The sequence below is a fragment of the Nicotiana attenuata genome, chromosome 1 (assembly GCF_001879085.1).
Source record: "Nicotiana attenuata strain UT chromosome 1, NIATTr2, whole genome shotgun sequence".
Lineage (NCBI taxonomy): Eukaryota > Viridiplantae > Streptophyta > Magnoliopsida > Solanales > Solanaceae > Nicotiana > Nicotiana attenuata.
In genome coordinates this window covers 1,722,987-1,732,158 of record NC_031989.1, presented here as the reverse complement: position 1 = coordinate 1,732,158, position 9,172 = coordinate 1,722,987, and the positions used below count along the sequence as shown (strand labels likewise).

The window sequence follows — 9,172 nt, the reverse complement described above, 5'->3', positions numbered from 1 at the left end:
CCTAAAGGCAAAAGCATATGATACTACAGTGCCATTGTCAAATTCCTATTCAACACATATATATCAGCTGTGTTCTATAAGTTGCCAATATTGCCTATATAAACACATTCAAAGAGGTGTTTGCCACCATATCTCTCAGTAAAACTTGAAAGTATTCTAAACTTTCTCTGCTCTTGAAGTCTTTGGTACATAGTCTTTCTTTCTTTTCTCATTAACATACTAAGACTAAAAGATTATGGCTATTCGTATGCCTCGAATGATCAAGAAGTCTTCCACATATGGAGATATTCCCAAGGGTCACTTTGTTGTGTATGTCGGGGAGAAGCAGAAGAAGAGATTCATAATCCCTATATCATTCTTGAGTCAACCTGTATTTCAAGACTTGCTCAGTCAAGCTGAAGAAGAATTTGGCTTTGACCATCCAATGGGTGATGTGACAATTCCCTGCACTGAGGACTCGTTCATTAATCTTACATCTCGCTTGAAGAAGTGAGAAGAAAATCAACCAGTCACCAGATTTTGCTACTCAATTTTGTAAAGTAGGATCTCCAGAGTGTACAGTTAGAAGAAACAGTAATTTGATATTAGAATGAGGAGATGTACCACTATCTGACTAGGTAGACTAATGAATTTAGCTCCATAAAGAATGGAGATGTATTACCTTTGTCTCTTGATTAAGGAGACATTTTTCTACTTCTAAAGAAACTGAAGCAATGAAAGTTTTTACTTCTATGGTTCCAAACAACAACAACAACCCAGAAGTTTCTTCTATGGTTCCATTCAAATATATCGATTGAATAATTCATTGCAATTGAAAAATTCTTGCTTAAGTTTCTTGGTTTTCTAAGTGCAGCTGAATCTAATAGAAAAGCTATTTTGAAGATGTGATAAAAGCTACCACTGCTTTTGTGTCCAATGACCTTATCGAGCTAGCTCGTTGATCGGTTTTCTTTGATCTTATTTGATCCAAGATCCTAAACATTTACACTGCTGATCAAAAACGAATATAAGTTAATAAGACATGATAGTGTACTTTTCTTGAGTACTCAACACATTCTGGCAATAACAAGGTTATGACTCATAATTTAATGGAAATAGACTCAAGGACGTGTAAATAGCCTTCTGTTCTCTTCTATATGGAAACATTTCCCATAACCTGCTGAGATAACTTGAGTAATTCTAATTTGTAAAATTGATCCTACACAATGACTTGGCCTGAGGGACCAAACAAGTCAGATATTGCAGTAAATTTTATTTCTAACTGTAGTGCTGTAGATTTCTCGCTTAACTAATAACCTTATTGGGCCTTAGAGCACCCTTTATGGGTGGATCCAATATTTCCTACATCTCCCACTCACACATAATGGGAGTGCTCTTCTAGTCTAAGAAACATATTCTCAACTCATCTCCTCAATCATTCATACAGGGAAGTAGACCGTGCAACCATCATACTATGAGAGCTAAGTGCTATACATCTGTTAGGAGTATATAGTCTCTCGTCAAGTGCAAACCTGCAAGTAGATCATAAAGTATCCAGTACCCTAGATCATATGAATCACATTTGATATAATGTCAGAATCTCAAACTCATAAGTTATAATTGGTGCATCAGTGAATACAAATAAATGAGACTCCATCAATGATCTTCCTCTTATCACGATCCCCTTAACATTAGTATGACTGTTTTTCTAGATATGCTCCGCTAGATCGAATTTGTGTTCACGGTCATTTAGAAACACACTAAGATAGCAAACACCACAGTAAGTCTCAAGTATCTGATCGGAGTCTTTGAGGGTACAAAATCTTGAGCAATCATAAAAGCTCCGGGTCTCACACAACAATAAGTTGAGAATGGACTTATGTTTACCCAATTGGTCGACATTATCTCACATGGTATGAAACACGTGCTACAACATTTTCTCCTTTTTCCCAAGGAGCATATGTCTTTGTCTCAAAAGGAATGTTGTACAGATGATATTTAGACACCATAAGTATCAAAATTTGAGTTCCTTGATTTACAAAATCATATTTAACTCACATCTGGCTCAAAAAGTAGACTAGGTGAACGTTTTTCACCCTAATAGAATCAAAAAGTAGACTAGGTGACCGTATGTCGTTGTTTAAGCGACATTTTGATTTAAGCGAATAGCTCTCCAATTATCCTTGTGATAATTTTGCTTAAAATCATGTCTCGTCTCCTCACATCACTAAGATTAGGAGGCGGTTGCCTGTGTGAGAATGCCAACATCTTGTCAATCCGACATACTTATCAAAAAAAATAAAGAATGCACATAACATTCTATAATAAAAATATGTATGTATGCAAATCAACTTTATTGATAATCAAAGAACATCAGTTTTGTGAACACGGAAAAATAAATAATGAAATAAAGTATCTCAGAGTCTACGCAAACCTTGAGACCTAGTGTGTCTCACGAATGCATCTATAGACAAAGGCTTGGTCAATGGATCTGCAAACATCTCTTTTGTAGACACATACTTCACATTCACTACCTTGCATCTAACCATGTCCGTCGCATAATTATACTTGATATCTATATGTTTGGTTTTACAATGAAACTTAGGGTCCCTGGTGGAAGATATTGCAGCCTCACTGTCACAGTAGACTAATACTGGTTCAGTATTTTCAGCGATATTCATAAAATGTTTCAAGAACTTTTTCAACCAAACAGCTTCTTGTGTTGCTGATGCGAGAGCCACGTATTCGGCTTACATTGTAGATAGTGATACACATGATTGTTTCTTTCTACTCCATGATATGGCGTCATCACTGAGTAAGAAAACATATCCTGAGGTAGGCTTACTCTCGTCTAGATCTCCTCCATGGTTAGCATCACTATATCCAACTAATCGCAGATCCTTGCCGCCTTGATAACAAAGGGCATAATCAGCAGTTCCCTTCAGATACTTCATGATCCTCTTTACTGCTTGCCAATGTGCTAAACCTGGGTCAGTTAGATATCTACTTATCAAGCCAACTGCTTGACAAATATCAGGTCTAGTGCACACCATAGCATACATTAGACTTCCGACTGCGCTCCTATAAGGAACTCGGCTCATTCTTTCTGTCTCTTCAGGAGTCTTAGGACACATCTGACATCCCAAGGTATGGCCTTTACTGATAGGAGTTTCAACTGGGCTACTATTTTGCTTATTGAATCGTGCAAGAACTTTTCTAATGTAATTCTCTTGTGAGAGATACAATAATTTCTTTGGACGATCTCTTGAAATCTTAACTCCAAGAATATATGCAGCTTCACCCATATCTTTCATCTCAAATTGAGATGACAACCATGACTTTATCTCGGTTATAAACTCCTTATCATTTCCAGCTATAAGTATGTCATCTACATACAATGTTAAAATCACAAGCTTGTTCCTTGATCTTTTGGTATAAATGCAATGGTCTTCATCCATCATGGTAAAACCATTAGATACAACAACATTCTAAAAGCGTACATACCAGTGCCTTGAAGATTGTTTGAGGCCATAAATAGACTTCAAAAGTCTACCAACCTTTTGTTCGTGGCCCTTTTCAATCAAACAATCAGGTTGTTCCATATATTGCTTCATCTAGTTCTCCATTGAGAAAGGCAGTCTTTACATCCATCTGATGTAATTCAAGATCCAAGCTTGCAACAATAGCTAGAACCAGGCGAATTGAGATAAATCGTACAGCAGGCGAGAAAGTCTCTTCGTAGCCTATTCCTTTCTGCTGTGTATACCCTTTCGCCACCAGTCGAGCCTTATATCTCTCAACTGTGCCATCAGCCTTGAGATTAATTTTGAGAATCCATTTGCTCCCAATTGCTTTGCATCCTTCAGGGAGATCAACTAGTTCCCAAACTTGTTGACTCTCATAGACTCCAATTCATCTTCCATTGCTTTTGTCCATTTATCCTTAGAACGGCATGAGAGGGCCTCTTTTATATTTTTAGGCTCGTTTTCTTCTTGTAGGAGTATCATAAATAGTTCGTCGCCTTCAACATCAAATTGTCGGCGGGGAATCTTTTTACGAGAACCACGTCTTATTTGTGATTCATCATTGTTCCCATTTGGATCAATGTTGCTCCCACTCGGATCAAGATCATTCATCCTGCTCCCACTTGAAACAAGATCTGTGACCATCTCGCTCCCACTTGGAACAAGATTCATTTGGTCACTTCAACTAAATGTATAAGGATTACTTTCATTCGCATCTGATGATGAAGGAGGTCTTTGATGAGAAACTAATTCATCATCTGCTAAAATTCTCCTACTCAAATGAAGTGATCTTTGTACTTCTTGATCCATTATCTCAAATAAGGTTAGATCTTGACCTACCTCTCCCTTCTTAGGGAACTCATCCTCTAAGAATGTGACATCTCGTGATTCAAACTTAGTTACACTCTCACTGTCTTGTTGACTTATAAATACATAACCCTTTGAGGTTTCAGAGTATCTTATAAAGATACTTTTCTTTCCCCCTGGGCTCAATTTGCCATATTTGTGAGAGGAATCATGTGTATAGGCAGCACAACCCCAAGGTCTTAATACACTCAGGTCGGATTATCTTCCAGTCCATAACTCATATAGAGTAGTAGTAACTGATTCTGTAGGCACTCGGTTAAGTACATATGTGGTAGTAAGCAACGCATCACCCCAGTAACTAATTGGGATCATTGACCTAACCATTTCTAAGTGCTGAATTGTTTCTACATATCGTAATAAATCAATAGGAAAAAGTACGACAACAAACGTCACCTGGCAGGCAAGTGATCATGTGGATGATTGTATGGGGTCCAAACTGGATCTCCAACGAAGAGCCGCATTGCCTAGAAGAACCACATATTGTAATTGACATATCTGGAAAAAATGACCGAATAGAAGAAGTAACGCATACTCCAGTTGCCAAATACCATATCATGTTTCTAGAGGAAGGCGGGAGAGCAACACGGGAAAGCAAGGACGATGTGTAAACAGCATGCAATCATACTATTTAATCTTTAATTTAGGCTCATGCTTCTCTTAAGTAACTTAATGTAATTGCTTGAATCAAGTGTGAACCGGAGACATACTCCATCAGGGAGGACAATCATTGCCCCTTTCTTTACCCAGATGCGAATCCAACCCTCATTACGATCCCTCAAAATTAACCTACAAGACAAAGCATATATTTTAGCAACCATGGTATAGATGGCAGATAGTGATGCAAAGCCCAACCAATAAATTCAACACTTGCCACTTCCAGCAATACAGTAATGGATCTCCTCATCAGTGTGCAAGTGTTATTCATAAAACTTCTTAATCTTCTCCTCATAATTGGGTAACTTTTCCGGGCAAACCTCACAAAAGTCCTGAAGGAAATTCATTGTGAATGCCATAATGCTCGGACATTGACATTTAAGGAACCAAGTCCATATATCACTAGTGAGAGAGTTCATTTTAATAAATTTGACATACCATGTAACAATATCCACGAGCTTCCTGAATTTTCTTCAACTCTTCATCGGTTTCATAATTGTGAGCATCTAGTCGCCAGCTGAGCACCCGAGGCTCTGGAAGTTCATGTAGTAATTAAATAAGGAAAGCAGAAAAATTCCAGGACTAAACTAATAAGATCTAGAAACTCCAAATTTCGTGGGGATCGTCAATGAAGGATTAAGGGTTCTTTGGCTTCTTTTGTCATATGATTCCGGCATGATAGAGGTTAGAAGAATATATAGTAAACACTAATATTGGATTGCTAATACAAATCAAAAGAAAAAGAAAAGAAAAGATTTTATCCTATTTAATATCCAAAAATCCCATTTACTGATAGGTGATGGCTGAAAAGATCGTCAGAATAACTGGAAAAGGCAGTTCTCTTTCAATATAACCAAGATTAAGAGGATTAGATTCTTATTCCCAGTCCAGGAAGTTCTATGAAGGAAAGAAATAAACAGCCGAAAAGGACCTATAAAAAAATATGAAATTGATCGAATAAGGAAGCGTGGAGAATTATACCGGCAAGCTTGTCAGGGCACACAAATTCATTTGGCTCACTCTGATGGGGAAGCCTTCTGGTCCTCGTCACTATTATCCACGTACCATGCCTTTATAATTTCCTCCCTGACATCCTGCAGTGATTTAAAGGCATTAGCACAGCTTGCAACTAGGTTCTTTATTTCCTTCTCTTTACACGAGCAAGTTATTGTTACGTACCATGTATGGAAAGAGAAATTCCTTTGGAAAAAACCCGCTATGGATGTACAACCATAATCATTAACAAATTAGTGAAGTCAGTCCCTAATAAATGCTTATGAAACACCTGCACTCCGCAAAACTTATACCTTGAAGTATTTGCTTAACACAAAAGGCTCATCAGTGGACAACATGATAGAGACATTACATGGACTCTTTCTCATAAGTCACAAAACAGCCAGTTAAATCAAAGCAAATACAAAAGCTCATCCAGATCTTATTAAGGGAACAGATAAGGTTTTCATGCACTTCCACTGTGGAGGGAGCAGTCACGGCTGACGGCCCGTAGGCTGTCTGCAAGCCTTTTGCCAGAACCACAACCACATAGCAAAATAAATATTGACCATATGCTTACCACAAACTACTAAGAGGACAAAGCAACAGAGGCAATTACATGGGCTTTACTCATTAACACATCACGAATGAAAGGGGAAAAACTATGAGAAAGCTCATTGGCAGTGTCCATTATGATTACTGAAATAGCTGTGATCACCTAAAGCGACCCGTCATTTCAGAAATGTTTACACTGTGATATACATGTTGAGGGTTATAGACTTGAGCAAATGATGGCTAAAAGGCCATAATGGCCCAACGACATCTAACCACTCCCATTAGATAAAGTATTCTTTCTTGTTTTTTTCATTTTTGAATTAATTAGACAAGAGATAAAGGCTTAACCAATTAAGAAAAGCAACAGGACCCAATCCCCATTGCTTTCTGGCTAAGGCATGTTGATTGATTTGAATAAATAGCAATTCTCCTCCCCTCCGAAAATTATCACAAATTTCAACTCCTTTTCCTAGTTCATTAAAAATAAAGAAAAAAAAACTTAAAACGATGCTTGATGCAACTATAGGTTATGTTAAGAATCATTTCTTGATGCCAATATATAGTGACCAGTGTAATTTCTTTTACCAGGCAACTGTAGACCTATTAAAGTTATTAGTACTAGAACCAACTCTGTGAAATTCTTTTGATAAGACAAATAATTTTATTGAAGAACCAACTCTGTGAAATCTTTTTGGTATCTTGACGTACTGTTCTTTCTGCAAGATCAATCTCAGTTTACTACAGGAGAGTACTCATATAAGTCTTCATCTTAGGCAAATGCTCACATTAAAAGGAATCAATTGACAACTAGCATAATTTTTTCAGGAAAACATAAAAGCCCTGAAAGATCTAGGGGAATATCATGTCATTTATAAAAGTTATACGCAATGAAAGCTGGAACATAAAACATACAGCAAAATATATAACAAATAACACCCTCAAATTAGCAATCCTAAGACTAAATCAAAGTTGCTTTCCTGGTCTGCATTATATCAGTGAATTTATGCAGCTAGCCAGCATCAAGTGAAAAACCCTGAGTGCAAGTACCAAATGATAAAGCAATAAATATGGAAAATTAGACGGTTCTCAAAGTAGAAAGCATCCCAGTTTATCAGGGAGCATGAAAAATCAACAACATCAAACCCCAAAAAGAGCTCCTTATAAGGTGTACTTCATATTGTGCTGCGTGGAAGGTGTTGTACTTGCCCTTTCACCCCGAAAGTTCCTCTTAGCAACGAAATCTCTTGATGGATTACACGATTCCATACACTATTACAAAATTAATCTTCACTGTAGAACTTACCTTTACATTTTGTAAAGGTAGTTCGGACTAGTTCAATGCAAGAAAATCCCAAAAAAATATACATATTCCACCCCTAACTTCCACTGGGGCACTGGTTTTTGTATTTGTGGGCATCACGAAGGAAGCCATAAATTCCTAAGGTATGAGAAAATGTTAACTGGTCTCGGCTTATCTATTTGATGATCTGCTTTCTACTAGAGTATTAGTTTCTTCATCTAATAACCAGCTTTCTCCCCAGTATTTTTTGATTGTTGATCCATAATGACTTTATCTTAGTATAATAAAATAGGACCATCTCCAACCCTAACACCAAATTTCACATCAAAATGGTGTAACACCATTTACTCCAACCATTACACCATTTTTTACACCAAAAAAGAATATTTCTTCTCTCTCTTCTATATTATATTATTATCTTCTAATTAAATTCCATTTTTTATTTCCTTCAAACTAATTCTATCTTTTTTCTTTTTTTCATATTCATCATATATAATTCACATTAACCACTTATATAATCATATAAAACAAAATTATTTTAAAGGATAAATCAAATAAAAGTGAAATCATTGATAAAAGATAATTAAATAAATATTATATCATAGTCAAATTTAATTTAAGTACTACATAAATATTCAACTTTCACCTCTATTCTCCCATAAATGCTCGATTAATAGTCGGCTTGTTGAGGCGATGGAAAAGTCAAGTAACTCAAGAATGAAGCTTCGATACAAAAAGAATACAAAGAAGAAAATAAATTTTTATTGACGAACTTGAATTCCATTGACGATCCAAATCTTCGTGATGCGATAAGAACAAAAACGAATAATCGATAAAAGAAGTCAACAATTTCAACAACCACAAGCACAACAATCTTCTACCCCGTTCTCTCAGTTTTTTGGTAATTTTGGTGCACCTGAAAATGACATAGGGGATTACTAAACTTATGTTTTATGTTATTTAATGTAATTTCAATTTTAATGTATCCTCCTTTGATGTACTTTAATTATAATGTATTTTTATTTTACGTATTGTTAATTTTCTTTATTAAATTTTAGTTTTCACTTTTTAATTTTAGCAACATTAGATATCTTACATTTGCATTTTTTATTTTTAAATAATGGTTATATTTCTTTTTATACAATTATAATAATAATAAAAGTAACTTTTAATTTTATATAAATATAATATATACAAAAATTAATATATCAAAAAAATAGGATATAAAATTAAAATTATAAAGATCTTAATATAAAAATTAATTATATACACAATATATGATAAATTAAAAGTCCAAAAA

The 9,172-nt window shown here is 35.6% G+C and overlaps 1 pseudogene; it reads right to left on the bottom strand.

Annotated features, from left to right (window-relative positions):
• The window catches only part of LOC109232322, an 18,191-nt pseudogene continuing 13,778 nt past the window's right edge, over window positions 4,760-9,172 (bottom strand).